Source organism: Nicotiana attenuata, unplaced genomic scaffold (genome assembly GCF_001879085.1).
Source record: "Nicotiana attenuata strain UT unplaced genomic scaffold, NIATTr2, whole genome shotgun sequence".
Taxonomy (NCBI): Eukaryota; Viridiplantae; Streptophyta; class Magnoliopsida; order Solanales; family Solanaceae; genus Nicotiana; species Nicotiana attenuata.
Window position 1 is genome coordinate 129,638 of NW_017670782.1, and position 14,691 is coordinate 144,328.

Genomic DNA, 14,691 nt, shown 5'->3' on the forward strand with positions numbered 1-14,691 from the left:
TTTCACGATCCGAATTTTTACCGTCCGGATCGTGATGGCGCCTAACATTGTACTTGCTAGGCAAGCCAACGCTACAGAATATTTCCCTTTTTTTCCTTTATCTTTTAACAACTAAAACTTAACAAAAGTAAATCAGCGAAAATAAATGCGGAAGAACATAGTTTAAAAGATTATCTTTATACTAATAACGAAAACCATAATAAATTCCACCCAAAACTGGTGTCACAACTCACGAACAGTCTACAATACAAATATTGGTTTGAAAGAAAATATACATCTGTCTCGGAGGAAGTAGTGACGAGGATACGGCGGGGCATCACAACATATACAACCTGTAACAATTTATACTAAAGCGGAAAGGTAATACGAAATGAAATACAACAAAAATTTGCATTAAATGAATACGGAAACCAGCCGTTCTACCCGTACTCAGCTATAACCAATCCTTAGGGAGTTTCAACATCTCAGTAATGAACTTCAGCCGAAATGAATACTAAAACAATAACTTATGCGTCGTGCATCCCGAACCCACTATATAAACAATAACAGTATCAATATTCACCCTTATCACTCCTTGTTGCGGCGTGCAACCCGATCCCACCAGTCCACCCTTATTACTCCTCAACACATATCATCCTTATTTCTCTAGTTGCGGCGCGCAACCCGATTGCACATGTCCACCCTTATTACTCCTTGTTGCGTAGTGCAACCCGATCCACCAGACAATCCACCAGAAATATATATATATATATAATATATATATCAGTACCAATCACAAAAATAAGACAAGTATTTCACAAGTTAACTCAAATCCTCCACAACACTTTTACCTCAATCCACACATAGAAATATCACAACGGTTATGAGACTTCACCAGTTAAAACTACACAACGAGACCAACCAAAGTGTACCATGAAGCACCAATAAATCAATATAAGCCAACAAGGTATTATAACGAAACCATGAAACAAGTAAATACTTCTAATAAGGAGGACAACAGTTAAAATGAAGTAATTAAACATGGAAACATTTATGAGCAAGTAGCAATTAAGGCAGGAGAGCAATATATAGGGAAACGCGGAAGGGACAAGGTAAAATGATAATTTGGTGGCGCATAGGTACTCGTCACCACACCTAGACGCCACACACATGGAATTTCACATAGGAAACAAGTCGGGGATTCCTAATCCCTCAAGTCAAGGTTAGACCAAACACTTACCTCAAGCTAAAGGGTATTTCAAAGCCGAATCAGCGCTTTACCTCTAGATTCCACCACCAATTCACTAGTATCTAGTCATAATTAACTTAACAACATCAATAAATGCTAAATAACTCAACTCCAATGCATAATTATAGGTTTTCTAAAAATTTTCCCAAAAAGTCAAAAACCGACCTCGGGCCCGCTTGGTCAAAATCCAATGTTCGGACCAAAACACGATTACCCATTCACCGCCGAGCCCGGATATACAATTGATTTTTGAATCCAACCTCAAATTGAGGTTCAAATCCCCAAATTTCGAAATTCCTAAATCCTACCCAAAACACCCAATTTTCCCATGGAAATCCCTAGATATTGTGATGAAATCTTGCAAAAAGATGAAATAGATTGAAAGAAATGAGTTAGAAATCACTTACATATGATTTGGAGAAGTTTGCGTCTTCGGAAAATCGCCTATGGAGGTTTAGGGTTCGAGAGATTTTAAAAATGGGTGAAACCCCATCTACGTCCCAACTTAACTGCTGCAGATGTCGCAATTGCGACTAGAGCTGCACATTTGCGAAGCTCGCAAATGCGAAAAAGGTATCGCAAATGCGAACCTTCCGCATTTTTGTTGCTATCGCAAATGCGAACCATTTGGTTGCAAATGCGAAGTTCCCCCTGCCCTGACTTCTTTGCAAATGCGAATAATAGTTCGCAATTGTGAAAATGCCCAGGCCCAGCTTCCTTCGCATTTGCAATGGAAGCCTCGTAATTGCCAAGTCTCTGAAGCTCGCAACTGCCAAGCCTGATCTCGCAGTGCGAGATCAGAGGCCTGCAACTCAGAGATCAGAGGCCTGCAACTCAGCTGAAGCATACCAGCAATTCCCTAAGTTAAAAAATCACTCCGTAGCCTATCCAAAACTCACCCAAGCCATCACAGCTCCAGAACAAACATGCACACAAGTCTTAAAACATCATATGAACTTGCTCGCGCGATCAAATCGCCAAAACAACATCTAGAACTATGAATTCAACACCAAAACTTATAAAATTCTCAAGATAGTTTAAAATATCTATTTTCTCATCCAAGGGTCCGAATTACATCAAATCTCTTCCATTTTTAACTAAATTCCACAGATAGGGTCTAAATACCATAACGGACCTGTACCGGGCTCCGGAACAAAAATACGAGCCCGATACCCACAAGATCAAATCTTATTAAATTTCCAAAAACCATTATATTTTAAGTTAAACAATTTTCTTTGAAAATATATTTCTCTGGCTAGGGACCTCGGAATTCTATTCCGGGCATATGCCCAAGTCCCATATTTACTACGGACCCTCCGGAACCGTCGGAACACGGGTCCGGGTCCGTTTACCCAAAATATTGACCGAAGTCCACTAAAATCATCTTTTCAAGCAAAAAATTATTATTTCTTAAATTTTTTACACAAAAGCTTTCTGGCATTGCGCCCGGATTGTGCATGCAAATCGAGGAGGGATAAGAGGAGTTTTTCAAGGCCTCAGAACATGGAAACGGATTCTAAAACAAAAGATGACCCTTTGGGTCATCACATTATCCACCTCAAAAACAACCATTCATCCTCGAACGGACATAGAATATTACCTTAGTCGGTGAAAAGATGGGGATATCGGCTCCGCATTTCGGACTCGGACTCCTAGGTAGCTGCCTCAACAGGATAACTTCTCCACTGAACACGAACCGAAGGATAACTCTTCTACCTCAACTGACGAACCTGCCGGTCTGGAATAGCAACCAGCTCCTCCTCGTAGGTCAAATCCTTGTCCAATTGGACAGTGCTGAAGTCTAACACGTGGGATGGATCGCCATGATACTTCCGAAGCATGGACACATGAAACACTGGGTGCAGAGCTGATAAACCTAGCGGCAACGCAAGTCTGTAAGCCACCTCTCCCACTCGATCAAGGATCTCAAAAGGTCCGATGAACCTAGGGCTTAGCTTGCCCTTCTTCCCAAATCTCATCACGCCCTTCATGGGTGACACTCGAAGCAACACTTGCTCTCCAACCTTGAACGCCACATCACGAACCTTACAGTTGTCATAACTCTTTTGCCTGGACTGAGCTGTACGAAGTCTATACTGAATGACCTTAACCTTGTCCAAGGCATACTGTACCAAATCCATACCCAGCAACCGAGTCTCCCCCAGCTTAGACCACCCAACTGGTGATCAATACCGTCTACCATATAATGCCTTGTATGGGGCCATCTGGATGCTCGACTGGTAGCTATTATTGTAGGCAAACTCCGCTAACGGCAAAAACTGATCCCAAGAACCTCCAAAGTCAATAACACATGATCGGAGCATATCCTCCAAAATCTGAATAGTACGCTCAGACCGTCTATCCGTCTGAGTATGAAATGCTGTGCTCAACTAGACCCGCGTACCCAATTCATGCTGCGCTTCCCTCTAGAAAGGCGAGGTAAACTGCGTACGTCGGTCAGAAATGATAGACCCGGGCACACCATGAAGACGAACGATTTCCTCGATATAGATCTCTGCCAACCGCTATGTAGAATAGGAAACTGCCACAAGAATGTAATGCGTTGACTTAGTAAGCCTGTCCATAATAACCCATATTGCGTCGAACTTTCTCTGAGTCCGTGGGTGTCTAACAACAAAATCCATACTGATACGATCCCACTTCCACTCAGGAATATCAATCTTCTGAAGCAAACCACCAGGTCTCTGATGCTCGTACTTTACCTGCTGACAATTCAAACACCGAGCTACGTATGCAACAATATCCTTCTTCATCCTCCTCCACCAATAATGCTGCCGCAAATCCTGATACATCTTAGCAGCGCCTGGATGGATAGAATACCGGGAACTATGGGCCTCCACTAGAATCAACTCACGAAGTTTATCCACATTAGGCACACAAACACAACCCTGCATCCTCAAAACTCCATCAAGTCCAACTGCAACTTGCTTGGCACCATCGTGCCACACTATGTCCCTAAGGACCAGAAAATGAGGGTCATCATATTGCCGATCTCTGATACGCTCAAATAATGAAGATCGAGCGACTGTGCAAGCTAAAACACGGCTGGATTGAGAAACATCCAACCTCACGAACTGATTGGCGAAGGCCTGAACATCCACAACAAGAGGCCTCTCACCAACTGGATTATATGCAAGGCTACCCATACTGGCTGACTTCCTACTCAAAGCATCGGCCACCACATTGGCCTTCCCGGGATGATACAAGATGGTGATATCATAGTCTTTCAATAGCTCCAACCACCGTCTCTGCCTCAAATTGAGCTCCTTCTGCTTGAACAAATACTGCAAACTCTTATGATCCGTGGACACCTCACACGATACGCCATATAGATAATGCCTCCAAATCATCAGCGCATGAACAATGGCTGCTAGCTCCAAATCATGAACTGGATAATTCTTCTCGTGAATCTTTAACTGACGCGAAGCATATGCAATAACCTTGCCATTCTGCATCAACACCGTACCAATTTCAATACGAGATGCGTTACAATATACTGTACATGTCCCTAAACCTATGGGTAACACCAACACCGGCGCCGTAGTCAATGCTGTCTTGAGCCTCTAAAAGCTTGCCTCACACTCGTACGACCACCTGAACTGGGCACCCTTTTGGTTCAACCTGGTCATCGGGGCTGCTATAGATGAAAACCCCTCAAATCGATGGTAACCTGCCACACCCAAGAAACTCTGGATCTATGCAGTTGATGTGGGTCTAGGCAAGTCCTTTACTGCCTCAATCTTCTACGATCAACCTGAATACCCTCTGCTGATGAGACGTGACCCATGAATGCAACTGAACTCAACTAAAACTCACATTTTGAATACATACCATATAATTGGTTGTCTCTCAGAGTCTGAAGAACGACTCAAAAGTGCTGCTCATTCTCCTCTCGACTGCGAGAGTAAATCAAAATATCGTCAATGAAAATAATCACAAAAGAATCCAAATAGGGCTTGACCACCCGGTTCATCAAATCCATAAATGCTACTAGGGCATTTGTCAACCCAAATGACATCACCAGAAACTCATATTGCCCATATCGAGTCCGAAAAGCTGTCTTAGGGACATCAGATGCCCTAACCTCAACTGATGGTGGCTAGATCTCAATTCAATCTTCGGAAATACCTTGGCACCCTGAAGTTGATCAAACAAATCATCAATCCTCGGCAATGAATACTTGGTCTTGATTGTGACTTTGTTCAACTGCCGATAATCTATGCACATCCTCATCGATCCATCATTCTTCTTAACAAACTACACTGGTGCACCCCAGGGCGAGACACTAGGTCTAATAAAGCCCTTATCAAGCAAATCATGCAACTGCTCCTTCAATTCCTTCAACTCTGGCGTGGCCATACGGTATGGCGAGATAGAATTGGGCTGAGTGCCCGGAGCCAAATCAATGCAAAAGTCAATATCCCTGTCGGGTGGCATCCCCGACAGGTCTGCAGGAAATACCTCTTGAAACTCCCGAACAACTGGCACATAATCCATAGAAGGAACCTCAACACTAGAATCACGAACATAAGCCAAATAAGCCAAACACCCCTTCTCGACAATACGTCCAGCCTTCATATACGAGATAACCCTGCTGGTAGAATACCCAGGAGTCCCTCTCGACTTTAATCGAGGCAACCCCAACAAAGCTAAGGTCACGGCCTTGGCGTGACAATCCAATATGGCATGATAAGGTGACACCCAATCCATCCCCAAATGACATCGAAATACACCATATCAAGGAGTAAGAGATCTATAGTAGTCTCAAGACCCCCAATAACAACCACAGACAAACGATAGACACAATCCACAATAATAGAATCCCCTACCATTGTGGACACATATACGGGAGCACTCAAAGAATCACGAGGCACAACCAAATATGAAGAAAAATAAGAAGACACATAGGAGTATGTAGACCCTGGATCAAACAGAACTGAAGCATCTCTACTACATACCAGAACAGTACCTGTGATAATTGCATCGGAGGACTCAGCCTTAAGCCTGACTGGGAAAGCATAACATCGGAGTTGGGTCCCACTACTCTGAACCATATTTCTAGGACGGCCTCATGCTGGCTAACCTCCACCACTAACGGCCTGGCCTCCATCTCTAACGGCCTAACCTCCACCTCTAGCGGGCTGACCCTACCTCTGGCTCCCAGACCCCTACCTCTAGCTGGCTGGGCAGGCGGTGCTGGAATCGTGGCACGAGAACTCTGTTGCTGTGACTGAGCACCCACTAATCTCGGACAGGTCCTTCGGACATGCCCATACTCACCACACTCGAAGCATCCATCTGAATACTGTGGCTGAGGAAACTGAGACTAACCTTGACAGGACGGCTGGCTACTATAGTAATGCTCTGATAGGAGCTGGCGGTGCACTATAAGTTGGATGTCCTAAAGGAGGTACATAAGGTCCTTGACCCCCTGAATCTCCATGAGATGTTTAAAGTGCTAAATGAAACGGCCTGGGATGATGGCCTCTACCAAAAGTACCCCGACCTCTAGATGAGGCCCCACTGAATCAACTGCAGTGACGAGGTCTCTTGTCAGACCCCTGACCACTCCCCTTGAGCTAAAACCATCTCAACTCGTCTGGCCACATTGGCTGCATCCTGGAAAGAGATCTCACTCCTTGTTCCTTAGCCATCTACAATCTGATAGGCTGAGCAAGTCCCTCAATAAACCTCCCCACCCTCTCTCTCTCTCTTGGTGCGAAGTATAAGAAGAGCATGACGGGCCAAGTCCACAAATCGGGTGTCGTACTGAGTGACGGTCATAGAACCCTGCTGAAGGCGCTCAAATTGCCTCCAATAGTCCTCTCTCTGGGTGATAGGAAGATACTTCTCCAGGAATAGCTGTGAGAACTGGTCCTAAGTGAGAGCTGGTGACTCGGCTGGTCTAGCCAAACAAAAATCTCTCCACCATTTCTTGGCGGAACTTGACAAGCGAAAAGTAACAAAGTTGACCCCATTGGTCTCCACTACCCCCATGTTCCGTAGAACCTCATGGCAACATTCCAAATAGTCCTAGGGATCCTCTAAAGATGTACCGCCAAAGGTAGTAGTGAAAATATTGGTGAACCTATCCAACCTCCACAAAGCCTCCGAAGACATAGGTGATCCATCACCGATCTGTGCTACAATACACGGCGGGACTACCCCAACTGGCTGGCTGACCGATCTGAGTGACGGTCATAGAACCCTGCTAAAGGCGCTCAAATTGCCTCCGATAGTCCTCTCTCTGGGTGATAGGAAGATACTTATCCAGGAATAGTTGTGAGAACTGGTCCCAAGTGAGAGCTGGTGACTCGGCTGGTCTAGCCAAACAAAAATCTCTCCATCATTTCTTGGCGGAACTTGACAAGAGAAAAGCAACAAAGTTGACCCTATTGGTCTCCACTACCCCCATGTTCCGTAGAACCTCATGGCAACTGTTCAAATAGTCCTAGAGGTCCTCTAAAGATATACCGCCAAAGGTAGTAGTGAAAATCTTGGTGAACCTGTCCAACCTCCACAAAGCCTCCAAAGACATATGTGATCACCACCGATCTGTGCTACAATACACGGCGGGACTACCCTAACTGGCTAAGCTGCCAGAGTTTGAAACTAAGGAGCCATCTGCTCCGGAGTGTGAGTAGTGGGAGTCTGTGCTCCTCCCCCAGCCCGAGAGACGGCTGGGGCTACAGGAAGTATGCCTTCTAAGTAACAGTCTCCATAAGGCCCACTAGACGGACCAAAGCATCCTGAAGTACCTGGGTAGCTATGAACCCCTCTGGAACCTGCGATGGCCCTGTTGGAACGGTCTGGGATGGAAGCTCCTCAACAAACTCTACCCAAGGCTCCGCCGCTGGTGCTGCTGCTCGAGCTTTGGGCTGAGCCCTGCCCCTGCCTCGGCCTCTAGCACGGCCTCGGCCTCATCCTCTGCCCCTCGTAGGAGCCACCTCTAGGGGCTCGGGATACTGATCAGCTGATGAAGCGGTATGCGTTCTCGCCATCTGTGAAAGAATAGAGTAGAGAGTTCAATTAGCATTGAGAGATCAAACCGCACGACAGAGATGAATATAAGTGAAACTGTTCCTAACTCTGTAGCCTCTGGGGATAAGCATAGACGTCTCCGTACCGATCTCTCAGACTCTACCAAGCTTGTCCGTGAATTGTGAGACCTACGCAAACTAGAGCTGTGACACCAACTTGTCACGACCCGAATTTCCCACTGTCAGGACCGTGATGGCGCCTAACATTGTACTCGCTAGGCAAGCTAACGTTACAGAATATTTCACTTTTTTCCTTTATCTTTTAATAACTAAAACTTAACAAAAGTAAATTAGCGGAAATAAATACGGAAGAACACATTTTAAAAGATTATCTTTATGCTAATAACGAAAACCGTAATAAATTCCACCCAGAACAGGTGTCATAACTCACGAACAGTCTACAAATACTACAAATATTGGTTTGAAAGAAAATATACATCTGTCTCGGAGGAAAAGAAAAAGAAAATACAGTAAAGATAGAAGGGGACGTCAGGGCCTGTCTACGCCTGCAGGACTACTTTAGGTCTCATATGGACTGAAGGCAGCAACCTCGAGCTCTGATCAGCCACTAGCTCCGTAATCTGCACAGGAAGTGCAGAGTGCGGTATCAGTACAATCGACCCCATGTACTGGTAAGTGCCGAGCCTAACCTCGACGAAGTTATGATGAGGCTACGGCGGGGCATAACAACATATACAACCTGCAACAGTTTATACTAAAGTGGAAAGGAAATACGGAATGAAATATTGCGGAAATTTGCATTAGATGAATACGGAAACTAGCTGATCTACTAGTACTCAGCTATAACCAATCCTTAGGGAGTTTCAACATCTCAGTAATGAACTTCAACCAAAATAAATACTAAAACATTAACTCATGCGGCGTGCATCCCGATCCCACCATATAAACTTTATCAATATTCACCCTTATCACTCCTTGTTGTGGCGTGCAACCCGATCCCACCAGTCCACCCTTATTACTCCTCAACACATATCACCCTTATTCCTCCTGTTGCGTCGCACAACCCGATCCCACCTGTCTACTCTTATTGCACCTTGTTGCGGTGTGCAACCTGATCCCACCAGATCCTCCTGTTGCAGTATGGAACCTGATCCCAACACACACACACACACACAGATATATATATATATATATATATATATATATATATATATATATATATACTAACTACTAACTAANATATATATATATATATATATATATATATATATATATATATATATCAGTACCAATCACAAAAATAAGACAAGTGTTTCGCAAGTTAACTCAAATCCTCCACAACACTTTTACCTCAATCCACACATTGAAATATCACCACGATTACGAGACTTCACTAGTTAAAACTACACAACGAGACCAACCAAAGTGTACCATGAAGCACCAATAAACCAATATAAGCCAACAAGTATTAAAATGAAACCATGAAATAAGTAAATACTTCAAATAAGAAGGACAACAGATAATATGAAGCAATTTGATATGGAAACATTTATGAGCAAATAACAATTAAGGCAGGAGAGCAATATATTGGTGGTGCATAGGTACTCGTCACCACACCCATACTCCGCACACATGGAATTTCACATAGCAAATAAGTGGGGGATTCCTAATCCCTCAAGTCTTGGTTAGACCAAACACTTACCTCATGCCAACGGGTATCTCAAAGCCCAATCATCGCTTACCTCTCGATTCTACCACCAATTCACTCATATCTTGTCATAATCAACTTAACAACATCAATAAATGCTAAATAACTCAACTCCAATGCATAATTATAGGTTTTCTAACATTTTTCCCAAAAAGTCAAAAATCGACCTCGAGCCCGCTTGGTCAAAACCCGAAGTTCGAACCAAAACCCGATTACCCATTTACCCCCGAGCCCGGATAGACAATTGGTTTTGGAATCCAACCTCAAATTGAGGTCCAATTCCCAAATTACGAAATTCCTAAATCCTACCCAAAACACCCAATTTTTCCATGAAAATCCCTAGATTTTTTTGATGAAATATTGCAAAAAGATGAAATAAACTGAAAGAAATGCGTTAGAAATCACTTACCTATGATTTGGAGAATTTTGGGTCTTTGGAAAATCACCTATGGAGTTTTAGGGTTCGAGAGATTTGAAAAATGGGTAAAAAATCTCGTCTAAGTCCCAACTTAACAGCTCCAGATGTCGCAATTGCGACTGGAGCTTCACAATCGCAAATGCGAACCTTCTGCATTTTTGCTGCTATGGCAAATGCGAACCACTTGGTCGCAAACGCGAAGTTCCCCCTGCCTTGACTTCTTCGCAAATGCGAGTAATAGTTTGCAATTGCGAACATGCCCAAGCCTAGCTTCCTTCGCATTTGCGATGGAAGCCCTGCAATTTCCAAGTCTGTGAAGCTCACAAATGCGAAGCCTGATCTCACAATTGCGAGATCAAAGGCCTGCATTTCACTCCGTAGCCTATCCAAAACTCTCCCGAGTCCTCGGGGCTCCAGACCAAACGTGCACACAAGTCTTAAAACATCATATGAACTTCCTCGCGCGATCAAATGCCAAAACAACATTTAGAACTATGAATTCAACGCCAAAACTCATGAAATTCTCAAGATAGTTCAAAATTTCTATTTCTCAACCAAGGGTCCGAATTACGTCAAATATCTTCCGTTTTTTCCCAAATTTCACAAATAAGGTCCAAATACCATAATGGACCTGTACCGGGCTTTGGAACCAAAATACGGGCCTGATACCAACAAGATCAAATCTTATTAAATTTCCAAAAACCTATTTATTTTCAATTAAATAATTTTTTTCAAAAATTTATTTCTCGGGCTAGGGACCTCGAAATTTGATTCTGGGCATTCGTCCAGGTCCCATATTTTACTACGGACCATCCAGGACCGTTGCAACACAAGTCCGGGTACGTTTACCCAAAATGTTGACCGAAGTCAACTAAAATCATCTTTTTAAGCCAAAAATCATTATTTCTTAAATTTTTCACACAAAAGCTTTTCGGTATTGTGCCAGGATTGAGCACGCAAATTGAGGAGGGATAAAAGGATGTTTTCAAGGTCTCATAACATGGAAACGTATTATAAAAAAAAGATGACCCTTTCGGTCGTACTATCTATTTTTTTGGTTTCCTATCCGGTGTCGGGTATATGCAGTGGAGCCCGATTATATTCGAATTCGCGCCACATAAGGCCTCATTCGGGGGCAAGTACTCCCTTTAAAGAGTTTTTCCATACCCAAGGCTCGAACCTGAAATATTTGATTAAGGAAAGAGTAGTCTCATCTGCTGCACCACATCCTTTGGCGGTCAATATCACATGCAAATATCACGCTGGGATCTCAAACATAAGTTTTACGTTGTAAATGTTGTGATATTAAATTATTTATTATATCAATCACAATTAGAAAGATATCTAAGGTGTCCACACTTATAACAGTTGTCAATACAAATAATATCATTCACTTCATTTAAAGAAACACATGCTAAACATAACAAACAACGTAACGTGGCTAGAGCTAGAGACAAAGAAAGCCTGGGCCATTAAACAATTAAGACCATATGGCTTGTTGAGAACCACTCTTAATTATATAAGTGGAGTTATAAATTTCACGCGTGAAACTCTATGACACTGTAGCAACCCGGCCGGCCGTTTTGAGAGTTATAGCCCCGCTCCCCAATGTTTTGCTCCTTATGTGATTTATAGCTGTTATATGACTTATCGGGTTAGTCGCTTCAGGTTCGGATGGATCTCGGAATGATTTGAGACACTTAGTCTCATAACGAAAAGCTTAAGTTGGAATGGTTTATCGGATGTTGACTTATGTGTAAATGACTATGGAATGGAGCTTTGATGGTTCATTAGCTCCGTAGAGCGATTTAGGACTTAGGAGCATGTCTGGATTATGATTTTGAGGTCCGTAGTTGAATTTGGCTTGAAATGGCAAAAGTTGAATTTTTGGGAAGTTTGACCGGGAGTGGACTTTTTGATATCAGGGTTGCATTGGGATTCGAAAAGTTGGAGTAGGTTTGTGGTGTCATTTGTGATTTGTGTGCAAAATTTGGGGTAAATCTGACGTGACTTGATAGGTTTCGGCATCATTTGTAGAATTTGGAAGTTTCAATGTCATCCGGCTTGAGTGATTCGTGGTTTTGATGTTTTTTGAGGTGATTTGAGGTTTGACTAAGTTCGAATGATGTTTTGGGACTCGATGATATGTTTGGCTGAGGTCCTGGGGGTCTCGGGTTGATTTCGGGTGGTTAACGAATCAAGTTTTGAACTTAAGGGATTGCTGAATAATTTCAGCTGCCGGTGTAATAGCATCTACGAAGTAGGCACTGTAGGTGCGAGCCTGCAAAAGCGAAAAGGGAGCCGCAGAAGTGGGCAAGGAGGAGGCAAGCAGAGGTTGAAGGTGCGAAGATTCTCGCGCACCTACGTGGTCGCAGAAGTAGGGAGATGGGCGCAAAAGCGGATGAGAGCGCAGCTGCGATGGGCTGTTTTGCACCTGAAATTGCGCCGATGCGGGGCAAAGGTTGCAGAAGCGAAGCCTCACTTGGGTAAGTGAATTCCGCATAAGTGGATTTAATCGCGGAAGCGGGTCCACGTGTGCGGATAGCATGTGCAAAAAGCCTGACAATGTTTTTATAATCGAGGGTTTCGAGACTTTTCACCATTTGCAACATTTCAAGCTCGGTCTAAGATGATTTTTGTGAGGGTTTTCGAGGGGATTATAGAGGTAAGACTCTTGTGTTCATTTTTATTCAATGAACGTAGTTCCCCATTGATTTCCCCACTTAGTTAGTGTGTTTTATGGTGTAATTTGGGAGTTTGAGGCTCGGGATTTGAGTGACGATTTGGCGTAAGATTTTGATAAATTCTTATGGTTAGACTCGTGGTTGAATGGGCTTTTGAGATTTGTGTTTTTTTATACCAAGACGTGGGCCCCGGGGGCCGGCTTGAAGCCGATTTCGGACTTTTGACTTATAATCTCGTATTTTCTTGTGGAATTGATTCCTTTAGCCTGTGTTGATTGTATCATATTTTTTTTGGTTAGATTAGAAGTATTTACGGACTAATTTGCGAGGCAAAGGTGTGTTGGAGTAGAGATTGGCATGGATCGAGGTAAGTAACACTTCTAAATCTTCTTCTGAGGGTATGAAATCCCAAATTTTGTGTTATGTGATTGGTTGGTGGTAACGCACATTCTAGGTGACGGGCGTGTGGGCGTGCACCATAGGAATTGTAAGTTGTTCCATTCCATGGAACTGTAAAGTTTAATAACTTGTTGTTTGCTATATGCCCCCTTCCCCCCCCCCCCCCTGTGTTATAGATATTTGACTGCAAATCATATTAGAAATCATGTTTAGGCTATGTGTTGATACTGTTGGGGACTCGCAGAGGTCGTGTACTTGTTGAATTAATTGCTAATTGATGTCTTCTACTTAGTCACAATATTACTTGCGATCATGTCTCAGTCTCTTCTTGTTTCTTGTTGATACATTACATCATTTATGTTTGGTGCTGATTTTACGATTTCTAAGAGCCCGAGAGACTGGAGAGGTTGGTGACTGAGTTAGGGCCTGAGTGCCGAGCTATGAGCGATATGTATATATATATGGATCGGGTTGCACGCCACAACGAGACTTAGGGCTGTATATATATGGATCGGGTTAGGGCTGTATATATATGGATCGGGTTGCACGCCGCAACGAGACTTAGGGTTGTATATATGTGGATCGAGTTGCATGCCACAACGTGCCTTATGGCTATATATATATATATATATATATATTATATATATATATTATGCGATCAAAGAGAGGGAGATATACGGAAACTAGCTGATCTACTAGTACTCAGCTATAACCAATCCTTAGGGAGTTTCAACATCTCAGTAATGAACTTCAACCAAAATAAATACTAAAACATTAACTCATGCGGCGTGCATCCCGATCCCACCATATAAACTTTATCAATATTCACCCTTATCACTCCTTGTTGTGGCGTGCAACCCGATCCCACCAGTCCACCCTTATTACTCCTCAACACATATCACCCTTATTCCTCCTGTTGCGTCGCACAACCCGATCCCACCTGTCTACTCTTATTGCACCTTGTTGCGGTGTGCAACCTGATCCCACCAGATCCTCCTGTTGCAGTATGGAACCTGATCCCAACACACACACACACACACAGATATATATAATATATATATATATATATATATATATATATATATCAGTACCAATCACAAAAATAAGACAAGTGTTTCGCAAGTTAACTCAAATCCTCCACAACACTTTTACCTCAATCCACACATTGAAATATCACCACGATTACGAGACTTCACTAGTTAAAACTACACAACGAGACCAACCAAAGTGTA